Source organism: Adiantum capillus-veneris, chromosome 19 (genome assembly GCF_014529385.1).
Source record: "Adiantum capillus-veneris isolate H3 chromosome 19, ASM1452938v2, whole genome shotgun sequence".
Taxonomy (NCBI): domain Eukaryota; kingdom Viridiplantae; phylum Streptophyta; class Polypodiopsida; order Polypodiales; family Pteridaceae; genus Adiantum; species Adiantum capillus-veneris.
In genome coordinates, this window is record NC_140949.1 from 5,589,973 (window position 1) to 5,605,798 (window position 15,826).

The following is a 15,826-nucleotide window of genomic DNA, read 5'->3' on the forward strand; positions in this document are numbered from 1 at the left end:
CTTGCCTTTTTCTTCCTTTGTTTTCACTCTTTCCTTTTGGAGTGACGAGGAGAAGGACTATAGGATGATCTTTTCCTCTTGGGAGGAGTTCGGGATCGTTGAGAACGCCGTCTTCGTGGAGCCACATCTACATAGAGATTCGTAGATTCACTTCTTTCTCGTTCATTGGATTCCTCCTCTTCTCTTATCGGAGAGAGACTTCTTTTGGAAGCCTCGACAAGAGGCTTCCTAAGCTCTCTCTCTTCTTGGAGAGGAAGGGAAATCCCATAAGCACAAAATTCTTGAGTAGCTTAGGCTTGCAAGGCAGGGTTTCCCATAGCTTGTTGCAACCTAGTAACAAGATAGTTCACAAACATTGAGGCATCATCAGTAGCACCTTCAAGTGCTAAATCAAAGTTTTCAATATTCATTCTACTCTCTTGATTAATGTTAGCCATGCTAATTAAACTTATGTGTATTCTACTCTATGCTTTGGTACCCTCAAAAACTTTAGTTGCTACTCTTCTTTACCTTTGAGCCACACCCGTGGTTTTGAGACTGTTGACTGCAAGGAGTAGTGGAGAGGGTCTAACATTGCCTGGTTGATTATGGTTCTTGTTGAGCTTGCTAGTAGCTCAATAATGGTTAAGCCAAAGGCAAGCCACAAGAGACTCCATTATTAAGTCTATAGTTCCAAACTGTGTACCTCAAACTAAGTCCTTTTCAACTAGGATAATACATCCGTGTCCCACTTACCCTCTTGCAAAAATGAAAAGGTCCAGCCTTTCATGGACAACTTAAGGACCTCTCTTCTTAAGTAAGCAAAGCGAAACCAATAGCTCTGATACCAATGTAATAGAATGTCCCTACTTGTAGGGCTCGCCCCCTTTTGTGTAGGGATATGATTGACTTTTTGGAACATCTTAAGCCCCTCAAGCACCTTAGTCATGAGGCACCTCAAGCACCTTAGTCATCAAGCACGACAAGCACCTCAAGCACCTTAGTCACCAAGCATGACAAGCACCTCAAGCTTGGGCCGTGTTCACACCTCAAGCACAGCCCTAGCTTGCCTAAATTCCTAGGTCTAAGGAATTTTTACACTAACCTTTGGAGGTCTTTAATGAAGCTGACCCTAACGTCTTTCAATCTCTATTAGCTAGCATTGCTCTTTGACATACCATCTCTCATTTGAACTCATTGACTTTGGGACGTTGAGATAGATCCATAAGCACATGTCTATATTTTAACTCTTGTTCTCGTTTATTCTCCCACATTAAATTATCACTTTAATATGACAAAACCATTTGGGTTAGTTAGTTATTAGATTTTATGACAATTGGAGCTTTGTACTTGCTATGATCTTGGGTTAAGAAACTTTGGTTGTTTGGATAGGTTACCTTGCTCAAGGCATCTGGCCTCTCTGTCACCAATGATGGCCCACAAGTAGGACATGCATTGTGGCCCGATGTTGACAACCCTGCATACATATCATATCGTTAGAGAGAAGCTTCAAAGTAGAGGGAGAGAGAAATAGAGAGAGAAGGGAAAGGGAGATACCAAAAATCTCTCCAAGCCTAGGATAGTCGTGCATAGTCCACATAAGGATTCTCCTCACAATGGCCTCTCTCCCCCTTTTGGAAGTGATACATCTACAACATGAATATCTCTCCATAACTCCTCAATGAGGGGCTTGAGGTAGAAATCAATATTGACCACTTTGTACTTCCCTAGAACAATCAAGGAAAGAAGTATATTTCCCTTCTTGGTTGTCTCCCATGGTGGAATATTGTAGTTGACGATCACCACACGCCAAGTGCTCCATGAAGTAGAATTAGTACCAAAGGGGTTGACACCATCACTTGCTAACCCAAGCCTCAAGTGTCGAGGCTCCAACCCAAACTCTGGACATTGATTTTTGATGTGCCTCCATGCAAGTGAATCTGCAGGGACACACATCACTCCATCATTTCTAGGGATTTAATATTCACATGCACTTATGATCACAATGTTTATTATCACATTCACATAATCACAATTAATGTGATCACAAAAAAGCCGATAAATGGTGACATGGAAATCCACCAAAACCTTGCCAGGGTATGTGTTTTTCCTGGCAAGCTTACTGGGAAACTATGTGAACCCTAAACCATGCCCGCTAAGAAATGAGAAAATCCGAGCGAGCTTACAGAATTGGAAAATTTCTATAGGTCGATGGGAAGTCATGTGAATATTAAACGTGATCACGTATTTTGAGATGTGATCACTCAATGTAATTAACGTGTTCACGTATTTGTGATCACGTTAATTAAATCCCTGATCATTTGAGCGGTGGTTGGCATGCCAGTTGAGAAGCTCCACGGTAGACCTTCTCTTAAACATGTGTTTAATGCAAGGGATTAAAGTAAAATGTCTCAATACCTTGCGGGGTAGGTGCACCCCACACACTTTGGTCTTGTAACGTGCTTCCCCACACACGGGACATGAGGTAGCATGTGCGTGCTCATTGCGGTATAGTATGCAATCATTGAGGCACGCGTGGATGTGCTCATACTCCATGTCAAGTGCAATGGCATAAGATCTAGCTCGTCGATGATCCGGAGGCATGTCTCTTCTGGCAACATTTTTCCCATCAAATGGCGTATTAATACAATTGAAAAAGCAGGCACCATGAAGCGAGAGAGATGTATAAAAAGCCATATAACGAACTTACCCAAGGAGTGCATCTACACTTACATTGCTCCAATTAAATTTTTCTTGCAAGTTGAGGACTTCCAATGATTCCCAGAGCATCAATTACTATGCACCATCGTAAAGAGGTGTTTGAATACTCGTTGGCAATCTCTCCTCCATTGTCGATGTCCGTCAAGTGCATGGATGACAATCCTCCTCACACATGTCGCATTCATGAGCCAATAACTCATCACACATATCGAATATGTGCTCATCCTCTAGCTCAAAGTGCTCCTGAGACGCCAGAGAAGGAGTTGTTGAAGTAGAGCTAGTGGGAGGGTCACCATGCGCCACACTTGATTTGCCCAATAGCTCTTGTCTATGTTATTTGGCCTTGTGCACCGGCGCACCACCACTGAACATAGAACAATGGGGCACCTCCTCAAGCGAGAAATTAGTGGTGCTCTCATCTCTCTGAGCGTTTTTTCAAGGACACCAAAGCCCTTCGTTCTCCACGTGATCCAAAGTAATGTGCCTCACGCGAGGGATTGCCCTTTTGCACTTGGCGCAAGGACAAGGGAGTTTGTCCTTGAGCCATCGATCACGTTTAGGGCCGTTCAAAGGGTCACGATTATCTCAGTCGTCGTGCACACGAGCAAAAGAGATATTATAATTCAAAAAATTATATTTAACCATATGTGTCATAAAAAATAAACAATTAATTAAAGAAAATAGTATCACTTATATTTTTCAATAAAGTAGAGAGAAATTACTAGAAATACAGAGAGAATAAAGTGCATCGAGTGCTATAATTTTTTTTAAAATAAAGTGCAATCAGTACTTATACTAAATGTCTTAACGTTTTATCGCAAATAGTACAAAAAGAATAAAAATTTCATATACAAAAACCTCTAAAAGTGCTACAAATAAACATATGCTAATTATTTAAGTGCATGTTAGTATAAAATATTCAATACAAATCAATTAAAAAAAAAGAAAAGAATTTTAAAAAGATTAAGGCTATGTATGAAGTTACGATGATCTAAGGGTAGAGGGGGGTGGTTTGTACCCCCCCCTCCCCCCTTGCTACCTCAGATACGTTTGTATCCATTTGAAATGACACAATGCGGTAACATCTGCGATAATATGCACGATAATGAACGTGATAATATTAGAGATAACACCTGTGGTAATAATTGGCGCCTAAAAAAAAGAGAAGGACAGAGTATGCTGTGTATTTTTTGCATACTCTACCCTTCTTTTCTCCACCATTTCACCTTTATCTTTGCTCGCCCTCCCTACTCTACCTCTCTCTCCCTTGTCCATCTCTCCCCTCCTTCTCCCTCACACAAACACACACACATACACATATACATTCTATTCGGATCGATTGCGGAGACGATTTTGGAGTGAGGATTATCCATGAACGACATCGGATGCTAACCTAGTTGGCAACCAACTCTTCAATGCACGGTAAATACCTAATCTCTCCCCCCCCCCCCCCTTTCCCTATTTTTTTCTACCGCCACACACACACAGGTGAACACACACACACACACACACACACACACACACACACACACACACACACACACACACACACACACACACACACACACACACACACACACACACACACACACAATAATGGAAATAGAAAAAATGCATCGGTTGCACATACCTCGTCCATTTGTAGGGATTTACGAATGTTGTGCAAAGTAGAGCCTTCTCTTCTCCCCGCAATCATTATGAACACGCCGTACTAATGCTTGTTGTTGGCGTGTGATTAGTTTGTAGGTGTTGATGCGAGATTGCTTGTTTGCTTGGTGTATGATTAACACACACACACACACACACACACACACACACACACACACACACACACACACACACACACACACACACACACACACACACACACACACACAGAGAGAGAGAGAGGAAGAGAGTGGGAGAATGAGAAATTAGAAATGATTCAATGGTTATTGTTAAATAAGTCCTAATGTAGAGAGAAGAGAAATGTTTAATGTTAGAGTAGTATCAAAATAATGTAAGTTAGAGTGAGAAACGTTTAATGTAAACTTAGAGTGAGAAATGCTAAAATAGTGTTAACATAGAGAGCAGGGATAGAGAGAGAGAGAGAGAGAGAGAGAGAGAGAGAGAGAGAGAGAGAGAGAGAGAGAGAGAGAGAAACGGGAGAGATAGAGAAAGAGATAGAGAGGACGAGAGGGGAGAGAGAGAGAGAGAGAGAGAGAGAGAGAGAGAGAGAGAGAGAGAGAGAGAGAGAGAGAGAGAGAGAGAGAGAGAGAGAGAGATAAAACGAGATAGTTAGAGGGATAGAGGGATAGAGGGAGGGAGAGAGAGAGAGAGAGAGAGAGAGAGAGAGAGAGAGAGAGAGAGAGAGAGAGAGAGAGAGAGAGAGAGAGATAGATAGATTGTATTATCGTCCACGGAGGTCAGATATGACCTATGGGACCACAAACAAAACATTACAAACATGAGGGGATTGTGTGATACATCTCAGTTAAGGACTGAGGGTCCAAAAAGAAAGTTAAGATAAGATAAGATGAACAAAATCTATGCAGAAGGAGGTGAGGAGGGAACCGGTTTGGGAGTTCGAAACTCTTGAATAATGGCTCTACCTCCTCGGTAGACTGCAATTTTCCTGCTATGCGCGATTCTCGCATCTTCTGTAGTTCTGCCTTCTTTTGTTTGAGCTGTGTGGGTGTGAGATCTTCGGCAAACCAAATTTTTGTGTCTTTGAGAAGCTTCGATTGCTCAAGGAGCTTGACTCGATCCGCTTTGGTCTTGAAGGTAAGAATTGCATGGTTGGTGCGATGCTCGTGAGCAAGAGTGGTGATTGACGCTGGATCCCATTGTATCATGGGGGTTGTTGTTCGGATGCGAGCGAAAGACTCGTGGAACTTGGGGTCCTCCTTTCCTTGCCAATCGCTCGAGAGCCCGCCAATGCGGACATTGAGAGCAATAGCATCTTGTCGTTGTTGTTCGCGTAGCATGGACGCCACCCGATCTTCAACTTTGTGGAAAATGACATCTTGCACTTGAGTTTTTACCTTCTCTGTGAGGATGATTTCCGTCTCCGTATTGAGCTGGATTTCCTTTTGTTCCGTCTTTCCCTTGTTGGAGTCCTCCACAATTGTGAGGCGAGACTCGATGGCTACGAGTCTTTCCTTCAAGGCGTCATTTTCCTTGCGAAGTCTTTCGACTTCATGTTGAAGCCGAGCCATGCTGTCCACCTTGGGGGGTGTTGCCACGACACCGGCAAATGTGGGCTTCCCACGAGAAGAGGCCCGAGTGGCCATGGTGGGCACTTAATCAAGAAAGCAAATCACATTAAGGGTTTATACTCACTTTAAGTAAAAGAAGCCTCTCTGTGAGACCCGATACTCAATTAAATTAAAAGAAAAGAAGCCTCTCTGTGCTAGCAGGTCGAGACCCGGGTGAGAGGAGGCTGAGACTGGCGGGGCTCATCTTGGGCAAGTGGTCGGGCCTGTGCAGAGGCCGAAACGGGGCTGAGCTTGGGCGGGTGGCCGGGCGAGTAGGGGCAAAAACTGGCGAGCAGGGTCGAGGCTGCAGAGAGCGAGAGTGCACGCGAGCATAGCAGGGGCGGGGTTACTACTGGAGGTGGGGAGCAGGGCTCTGTGGCCTCCCCTAGGGCTGCCCCCTCACCCAAGGTAAACAGGAGTCATAAGAGCCTAGGTTTCGAGAAGGGTCGAGGTTGAACAGGGGAGAGAGAGAGAGATAGAGAGAGAGAGAGAGAGAGAGAGAGAGAGAGAGAGAGAGAGAGAGAGAGAGAGAGAGAGAGAGAGAGAGAGAGAGAGAGAGAGAGAGAGAAAGAGAGGGAGAGAGGTAAAGATAGAGTAGAGATTGACAGACGGAGACGGAGAGATAGAAAGATGGACAGAGGGAAGCAGAGAGTAGAGATAGATAGAGAGAGAGAGAGAGAGAGAGAGAGAGAGAGAGAGAGAGAGAGCATGAGTTTAGGTATGTAGTTGTTTGCAAGCTCACATGCATAAACGACTCGTAGACAAGCCGTTCCTAAAGTCCGTTGCATTTTTTCATCCTAAAAACGATGTGGACTTTGAAAACGACTTGTCTGCGAGCCATTTACGCATGTGAGCTTACAAGGAGATAAATAGCACTGGTTATAAGCGAAGCCACCATTTTGTGGTGTGCATAGTGCGGGTCTGCTTTCGCTTCTGTATAGTGCTTCAAAAAGAACTTCTTTACGTGAAAACAATGGAATTTAGAAATGACTTTCCACTCTCTTCTCCTTACCTTCTCTATCTTTCTCTCTCTCTCTCTCTCTCTCTCTCTCTCTCTCTCTCTCTCTCTCTCTCTCTCTCTCTCTCTCGCTATCTATCTCTCTCTTTCTCCCTCTGTTTCTCCCCATGGATGCAACATTAGGTTGGAAAGCTTTCAACTGTACCGTACCTCAGAATGGAGGGAGGCATGCAATGTGCACAGTAATCCCTCGAACAAGGAGCTGTTGTGAAGAGATGTTGCACAAGAAGCACAATAAAGAATCTCCTTCAAAGCACTGTAGAGAAGTGGGATCACTCTTGCACTGTGCACAACACAAAATGATTGCTACATTTACAGCCATAGCTCTTTATCTCTACTCAAAAAAATGGCTACATTTATGTAATTGTATATACTTAAATTATACTTAATTATAAAGAGTAAATAATTTTCTATACTTAGATTATATGTGGGTGTGTACGTATATATTTGTTTATGCATGTATATAGGCACTAAGTACGAGAGCATAGAACCCAAATTAAGTTAAACGCTTCCTCTTGGGTATAGTCCTTATTAATCGTGGTGTTGGGATCATTGATCCACTCATGCATGGATTATCGCAACGTACCTTTGATTTTACCACAACTAAGATTGTGATGATATCTAAAGACGTGCCACTAGACCTTTGGCACTACTAGCCCCTGCTTAGATCTACTACTATGTATATGTATCTACATGCTTGTGTGCATATATACTTGTGTACATATGTATAGATGAGTGAGTAAAGGGAGAAAATAGAGAGATAGAGAGAGGATGCAATAGAAGTAGATAACAAGTAATAGAGGGAAAGGAAGATAGAGGGAGATAAAGAGCAATAGGAGTAGCTAAATTTCATATTTGTCCTCTATAATGTAGATGTCAGACGAGAGACCATCTGGTGGGGAGTAGCCATCTGGTTCTTTTTTTGGCTGGTTCATATCCCAGATGGGCTTTCACCCTGGGTGTACATCCCTCCAATGGACCCAAGTTTTGAGGTGGTAAGACCAAGCAAAAGAAATTAAGGTTATTTGTGGCTAGTTTTTTGTGACCATGAGTGTTATAGATTTCTCTTTGTTATTTGCAGGTATGCCCATCCTACACCTACTCTGCTCAGGTTTCTCCACGAGTGGTAGATCCAGACATATAATAGACGCTCTCATTACGAGACCATTATCTATGTTTGACGGAGGGATTGTTTGGCCGCTACACTCTGCAACAGCTTGCAAGCTACGATCTTTCTCCGCAGTCCATGCCATGGGGGAGTCAGGGAGGGACTCCTTACGTCCAGAGCTTTGCACCAATAGCACCACGGTCTACGGCCCCTTCTTACCATCCTACTCCCCTTCTATCTTAGATCCCACTCCCAAGGAATCATTGCAAGGACCCACACCACTCCATTCCACTCCTGCTTCTCCCTAGCACCGTCGACGCCTTTCTTCTGGCAACGGGCGTCGACAGTTGTCTCAGGGTAGCGAGCACCGAGAGAGACAGAGCAACGGGGGATCTTGTGGATTCTCTTGTTTTGGTAATGATGGGGGGGATGAAGTCTCCTATTTCACAGCGTGTCACCCCAGGTGCAAAGGACAAGGATATTGACGCACCCGTGCCATACACACATGGGCGCTACTATAGGATAAAGTATGGCAGGGAGGTGGACTTCAGTACAGCACAATGCAGGATATTTTGATGCCATCTTCAGATTCTTATACTTGACATATAAGCATTGTTTTGTAAAGTTTAGAGACCATCTTCCCAATCATGCATGCTACATTGAGGACATGTTGCATGCTAGATTTTCAGATGCCCCCAATCAACGTTTTTCACAACACTGATTGGAAGGCTACATAAAAATATTTTTGAAAAACAAGCACTTCAATGTACGATGTGTCATAATAACTAATATTTAATTCTCCTAAATAATTTTCTCATGCTTAACTGATCATTTAATAACCAGGGGAGAAAAATCTAGAATATTGGTTTAAGTTGGCAGACCAAGCCACAGTAGGGATCCAAAGGGAGGGCCATTTGCAGAAGAGCAATGTGCAACAATGGGCTTTAAAGACCCTAAGGTTCAGTCCATTAAGACTTCCAAAATACTAAGGTTCTAAATTCAAAGGCTGGTCCAATGATCAAAGCTTAGTTAAATTGGATGCTTAGTGTGTGTACCAAAAAAGCCTTCACAACTCCTACAAAGGAGGGGGCGAGCCTTGCAAGTAGGGGATGAGAGAGAAACACACACACACACACACACACACACACACACACACACACACACACACATCACAAGACTCCTTTACACAAAGGGAATGAGGCACACATGTCAGTTCCCTAGCGGAGATTCCCACAAGGTGAACTCAAATCCTATTGGATGGCCATGGAGGTGGACCAATGAGAATTAGGCTAGAGTAAATCTAGTTTAATTAATTGAAAAACACTTAATAAAAGAACCAATAAGAAATAATCTCTCTAGAAGACTATTGGACAGTCTCCCAAGGGGTCCAATGAGCATTCAACAGCCCAATGGCTTGCCTGATTCCTATTGGCGAGGACACAAAGGGGTCCAATGAGAGTTTAGTTGCATTAATTAATTACGGAAAGCTCTCACAAAAGGGGAAAGGGGGACACATGTTAGAAGGCTATCACTTATGCTCCTGAAATCCTATTGGTTAAGCCTGGAGAGGTCCAATGGGGTGTCAGCAAGAGGAAATAGCATGAGGGGTTGACCAAGAGAGACAGGGGGCTGATTTTCTCAAGTCCTTATTCCACACGCACTCACACAAGCTCATGTGTGAAGCAAGAAGACTCTCTCTCTCTCTCTCCTTCTCTAGCTTTAAAGGAAAGCTTATCACCTAGCTACTCCAAGCTTGTGAGAAGGGAAGTCTACACCAACAACTCTTGGCTTTGTGATTATGTGAGGAGATGTACATCTTTCTCATAAGACTACTCCTTCCTCTCAATCTACTCTCATACCCCACTAGCTCTCACCATCTTTGAAGGTGTTTGAGGTCTTGGATCTGAGACCGTGAGGGAATTGATGTTCTGTTTAATAAGTGTTTTCCTTAGTGCTTGAAGCTCCCATCTTCATTGCACTAGCTAGTATTGAAGGAACACATAGAATTGTAGTGTAAAATGTCTCTCTTGATGGGAGAAACCCATAATACAGAGCCTTTTGGAGGGGGGACCGGATCCATGAAAATCCGGTCCCCAACTATTGTGAATAGCTTAATTTCTCTATCTTTTGAAGTATTGTTCATGCTATCTAACTAGGTGTTATGATTTTTGTTGCTCTCTCCACCCAAGCACTCTTGTTATGCTCATTAGGAACCTATTCTAATGAAATGCTCACTATGTTCATGTTATTTTTTGCTACACACAAGTTACTAGACCATTAAGTGTTAGATTGGTATCCGAGCATAAGGTTTCTCTTTTCTTACTCAAGAAGGGAGGTCGTCAAGTTAGCTATAAAGGGTTGGTACTATTAATTGCAATTGAGTAATTAGAATAGGGATTTTTCATCCAATGTGCCTCCCTTCGTGCAGATAACAAGGCATCACCATCGAGAGCTATGGTCTTAATAGTGGAGTCCTATGGGGTTTGCCTATGGCTTAACAACTATTGAGCTATTAGATGCTTGACAGGAACCGGTGTTGTTTTGGTGTTGAAAGACCCACTCTTCTATTCCTTGCAATTAATGGTATTTGAGCCATGGGTACGGTATCTTGAGTGCTTTTCTAAAGGGGTGAAGAGGAGTAGCAACTAGGGCTTGAAGTACCAAAGTACACCTAAAAAAGTTTACACCTAAAAGTTGTTAGAATGGCTGACAATAGTAAAGAGAGTGAAATTAATGTTGATAATTTTGCTTTTGCTAATGTGAGTAGGATACTAATGATGTGCCTATGCTTGTTAATTACCTTGTTTCTAGGCTTCAACAAGCCATGGGAAATCCATCCCTTCAAAATGAAGTGCAACGGAAGCTTCATACTATGGGACTCTCCAAACTCCCCACCATGACGAGAGAGTACCTAGGAAGCCTCCTTGCAAGACTCTCAAAAGAGGTCTCTCTCCGATTCGGGAATAAGAAGATGATCCATAGGAAGGGCTCAAAAATTTTCTTCTTGATGACGTATCTCCTTCTCAAAGGAGAACTCAACACCGAAGGAACGAGAAAGAAGTGAGTCTCCTATCACCTCGATGGAAATGGCTCCAAGAAGACGGCGGGCTAAACGCTCTCCATCACCTCCAAAACGAAGAAGACCGTCGCACACTTCTCCACACCATAATTCAAAAAGGGATGATAAAAAGCAAGAGAAGTAAAAGGCAACAAAGATGTCACCCTCTTTTCCATCTTCTTCATCCTCTTCCTCTTATGAATAAAGTGATGGTGCTGAAAAGGAAGACAAAGGCAAGAAAAAGGTGAGAAAGAGGTCACCCTCTTCTCCATCTTCCTCAAATTCTTCATCCTCTGAAGAAAGCAATGGTGCAACTTTTGAACCATCAAAAAGAAGAGGCCATAGGAAATCCTATTCCACGTGGAAGAGATCATCCAAGCTCAAGAAGTTCAAAGAGGGAGGGAAGAGCATCTCTTTCCTTACCTACAATGGCACCTTTAGTGCTACGAACAAAGTCTTGGCCTTTATCCAACAATTCAATGCGGCATTTGGAGATGAGGGCTTCACGGAGTCCTCTAAGCTACACCATGTAGCTATGCACTTTCAAAAGTCTTCCATGCAATGGTGGTCTAGCCTACGGGCCAACGGTGAAGCTCCACGAACATGAAAAGCTTTAAGAGCTTCCATTATTAAGCATTTTTTGGCCACCGATGCCAAAGACAAAGTACTCACCGAATGATGAAGCTTGAAAGCTCTCTCCCTAAAAATCCATTCACAAATATGTAGACAAGTTTTGGGACTTACATCTCAAAGCCACTATCTTCAAAAAGATGGATTTTGGAGAGCAAAAACAGCAATTTTGTGCGGGCTTAACTGAATAAATGGAGGAGTATGTCAACTCCCAATGGCCATGCACCATACCGGCGGTTATACACCATACTATGGTGGCTTCTCGAATCAATTGCCAAACAGGGGCTAAAAGAAATTCTAAGCCCACAGAAAACAAGCACAAGGATATAATCCTAGGGGCACCATGGTTTGATTGCATGGCTACCAATGTTAAATTCCTTGAAAGGCCCGAATCTACTTTAGGTTCAAGAAAAAAGATATGTACATAGATGCTAAGGAAATGGGTAACACCATACCCATTGTACATGTTCAAGTTTTCAATAAGTCAATAAAGAGCTCTATTTTTGTGTACATGATTTTTGTTAAAGATTCTCAAAATGAACCTAATGCTTTAGCAAAAGAAAATATAAACAATCACAAGGAATTAGAGCTATCCAATTTTCTCAAGGGGTTTCAAGATGTCTTTATTGAAGACATCCCTTGTGAACTACCTCCTAAACGAGGAAATGATGACCATGCAATTGAACTTATTCCAAGAAGTTCATTGCCTAATAAACATCCTTATAGAGTTTCTCAAAATCAACAAGAGGAGATTATGCAGCAAGTGCATGAGTTAGTTGAGAAGGGCATGGTTAGGCCTAGCTCATCTCCATTTGCTCATCTATGCTATTAGTTCAAAAGAAAGATGGCACATATCGTATGTGTGTTGACTATAGAGCACTATATAGGATCACTATCAAGAATAGGTTTCCCGTTCCACGGGTAGAAGACCTATTTGATAAGCTTCAAGGGTCCACCTACTTCAGTAGGATTTACCAAAAAAGTGGCTATCATCAAATAAGGATAGTTGATCAAGACATTGTAAAGACCGCATTTCGCACTACGTGTGGTCTTTACAAATATATTGTCATGCCTTTTGGATGACCAATGCACCAGCCACATTCAACCGCTTGATGGAGAAGCTATTCAGGCCTCACCGAACCTTTACTGGAATGTTCCTTGGTGATATTATCATCTACTCTAGTTCACTAGATGAACACAAGCAACACCTCCGGGTAATATTTCTAGTTCTAAGAGAGAATAACTTTATGTTAATCGAAAGTAAAGTCAAATTTTCTTTCAAGAGATTCAGTATTTAGGTCACATTATCTCTCAAGATGGCATCCAAATGGATCCATCAAAGCTAGAGGTAATAAAAGGATGGCCTAAACCAAGGAATCTTCATGAACTAAGAAGCTTTATAAGTATGTGTGCATACTATAGACGCTTCTTAGAAAAGTTCTCACAAATCAAAGGACCATTACATGACCTAACAAGAAAAATGTTAGGTATATATGGTCTGCCAAGGAGAACAATGCTTTCGAAAAGCTTAAAGAAAAACTTATCCATGAACCTGTGCTTACACTACCGGATCTCTCAAAGCCATTTGAGGTCCATTGTGACGCTTGTGGTAATTGCCTTGGAGTTGTCTTGCTCCAAGAAGGGCACACCATAGGCTATGAAAGTCGAAGGCTCGACCCTGTTGAGCAAGCTCTAGGCATATATGAAAAGGAACTCCTCGCAACTCTACATGCCTTAGACTCATGGAAGCACTATTTATTGGGGACTCCTTTCATTCTACGAATGGATCACCAAAGCCTTAAGTACTTCATGACGCAGACCAAGCTCTCCGACAAACAAATGAGGTGGGCATAATGCCTTTCGCAATTTCATTTTCATATTGCTTACATTGCTGGCAAGCATAATCAAGTAGTGGATGCACTCTGAAGACAGCTGAGAGTGAATGTGGTTTCCATAGCAACTCACAATGATCCATCTTCTATGATAGATGAGTATGCTATTGATCCCAATTTTAGAGATGGGAGGAACCATTTACCTTACAAGATGGTTATCTTCTTTATGGCAATAGACTATGCGTTACTAGCTCACTATGTGAGAAACTAGTGTATGAATCTCATGCTCCTCCTTATGCAGGGCATAGAGGGATTCAGTCTACCCTAAACTACTGGCCTACCATGAAAGCAAACATACAAGAGTATGTTTCTAAATGTGTGGTATGCCAAAAGACAAAGTTTGATAGAGGGAAGCAACTTGGATTGCTTCAACCTTTGCCAATCCCTAATTCACCATGGGAGAGTATATCCATGTATTTTATCTTTGGATTACCTAAGTCTATCCATGGGATACGGAAATATGGACAATAGTAGATAGGTTCACTAAACAAGCTCATTTTATACCTGTCAAAAAGACTATCAAAGCCCATCAAATGAAAACCCTCTTCATTTCACAAATCTTCAAGTACCATGGCTTGCTAATGTCAATAGTGTCGGATAGAGATCCTAGATTGAACAGTAATTTTTGGAAGGGTCTCTTTGAGAATTTAGGGGCAAGGCTAAACTTCTTTTCGGCCTATCACCCGCAAACGGATGTCCAAAGTGAAATAGCTAACCTAACAATCCTTGATCTACTAAAAGCCTATGTAACGGAAGTAGATCAAAGGTCCCAATGGGAGAAGTACTTACCCTTAGTGGAGTATGCCTACAATAATACTGTACATACTTCCACGGGAAAATCACCTTTTGAGGTAATAGAGGGAAGATCCAAAAATCCCCTGTCAAAGTACACGGGAAGATCTTCGCTACAGATGAGTATAGCCAAGACCTACAAGAATCTTTCCAAAATATTAAGGATGCTATCTCTATCTCACAACAAAGGCAAAAGGTTGTTGCTGATAAGCACAAAAGAGTCCAAGCCTTTAAAGAAAATGATTGGGTCTTACTTAAATTTCCCAAGGCTTGTTTAAGGCACACGACGGGCAAGAATCCATGGGACATCAAAAGTACTATTCTAAGTTAGCAAAAAGGTACTATGGTCCCTTCCAGATTCTTAGGCCAATCAATGAGATGGCCTATCAACTCAAGTTGCCCAGCCATTGGCTCATACACAATGCTTTCCAAGCCTACTAAAGCCTTACAAAGGAGAGCCACCTCAAGAACCAACTATTGAAGACCCACCGGAGATCAAGGACGAAGAAGAGGTGTTGCAGCCCAAGTCCATTCTCTGACATGAAGACAAGGTATTATGAGGCGGTAAGACTATCCGACGATATCTTATTAAGTTTAAGAATTATCCTTTTGAAGATGCTATATGGATGCAATGCATACAATTAAAGGATAACCTAAACCTTGTCAATGCTTATAATGCATCCCTAGAGTAAGCAAATGTACAAATGTTTAAAATGAACAAAGTTTTTGTCTTATAAGACTCTCTTTTTCTTTATTGTGCACAAATGTTAAGTAGTATGCATGCTTAGATCAATTTGGCGGAGACGACGTCTCCCAAACACCAAGTAGATCTTGTCACTCTACTAGGAAGATTGATAGGACTAATGTGCAGACATGCTTGCACGGCTTAGGGTCTTAAGAACCAAATGGATTAGTCATCCATTCTGGAACGATGTCGTAGGGTAACATAGGGATCCTCTACCCGCTAGAAATAGGACTAATGAATAGACTTTATCTTCTCTACCCCATAGTCAAGGATGACTATGATTTCAAGAGAGAGGTAATGTAATAATAACTAATATCTGATTCTCCTAAATGATTTTCTCATGTTAAATTGATCATTTAATATGGGCAATTGCCAGGGGAGTAAAAGCTAGAATATTGGTTAAGCTGGCAGACCAGCCACATTAGGGATCCAAAAGAGGGAAAATAGGTATCCAAAGGGAGAGCCATTTTCAAGAGAGCAATGTGCAACAATGGGCTTTAAAGACCCTAAGGTTCAGCCCATTAAGACTTCCAAAATGCTAAGGTTCCAAAATTCAAAGGTTGTGTCCAATGGTCAAAGCTTAGTTAAATTGGATGCTTAGTGTGTGTACCAAAACAGTCTTCACAACTCCTAGAAAAGAGGGGGCC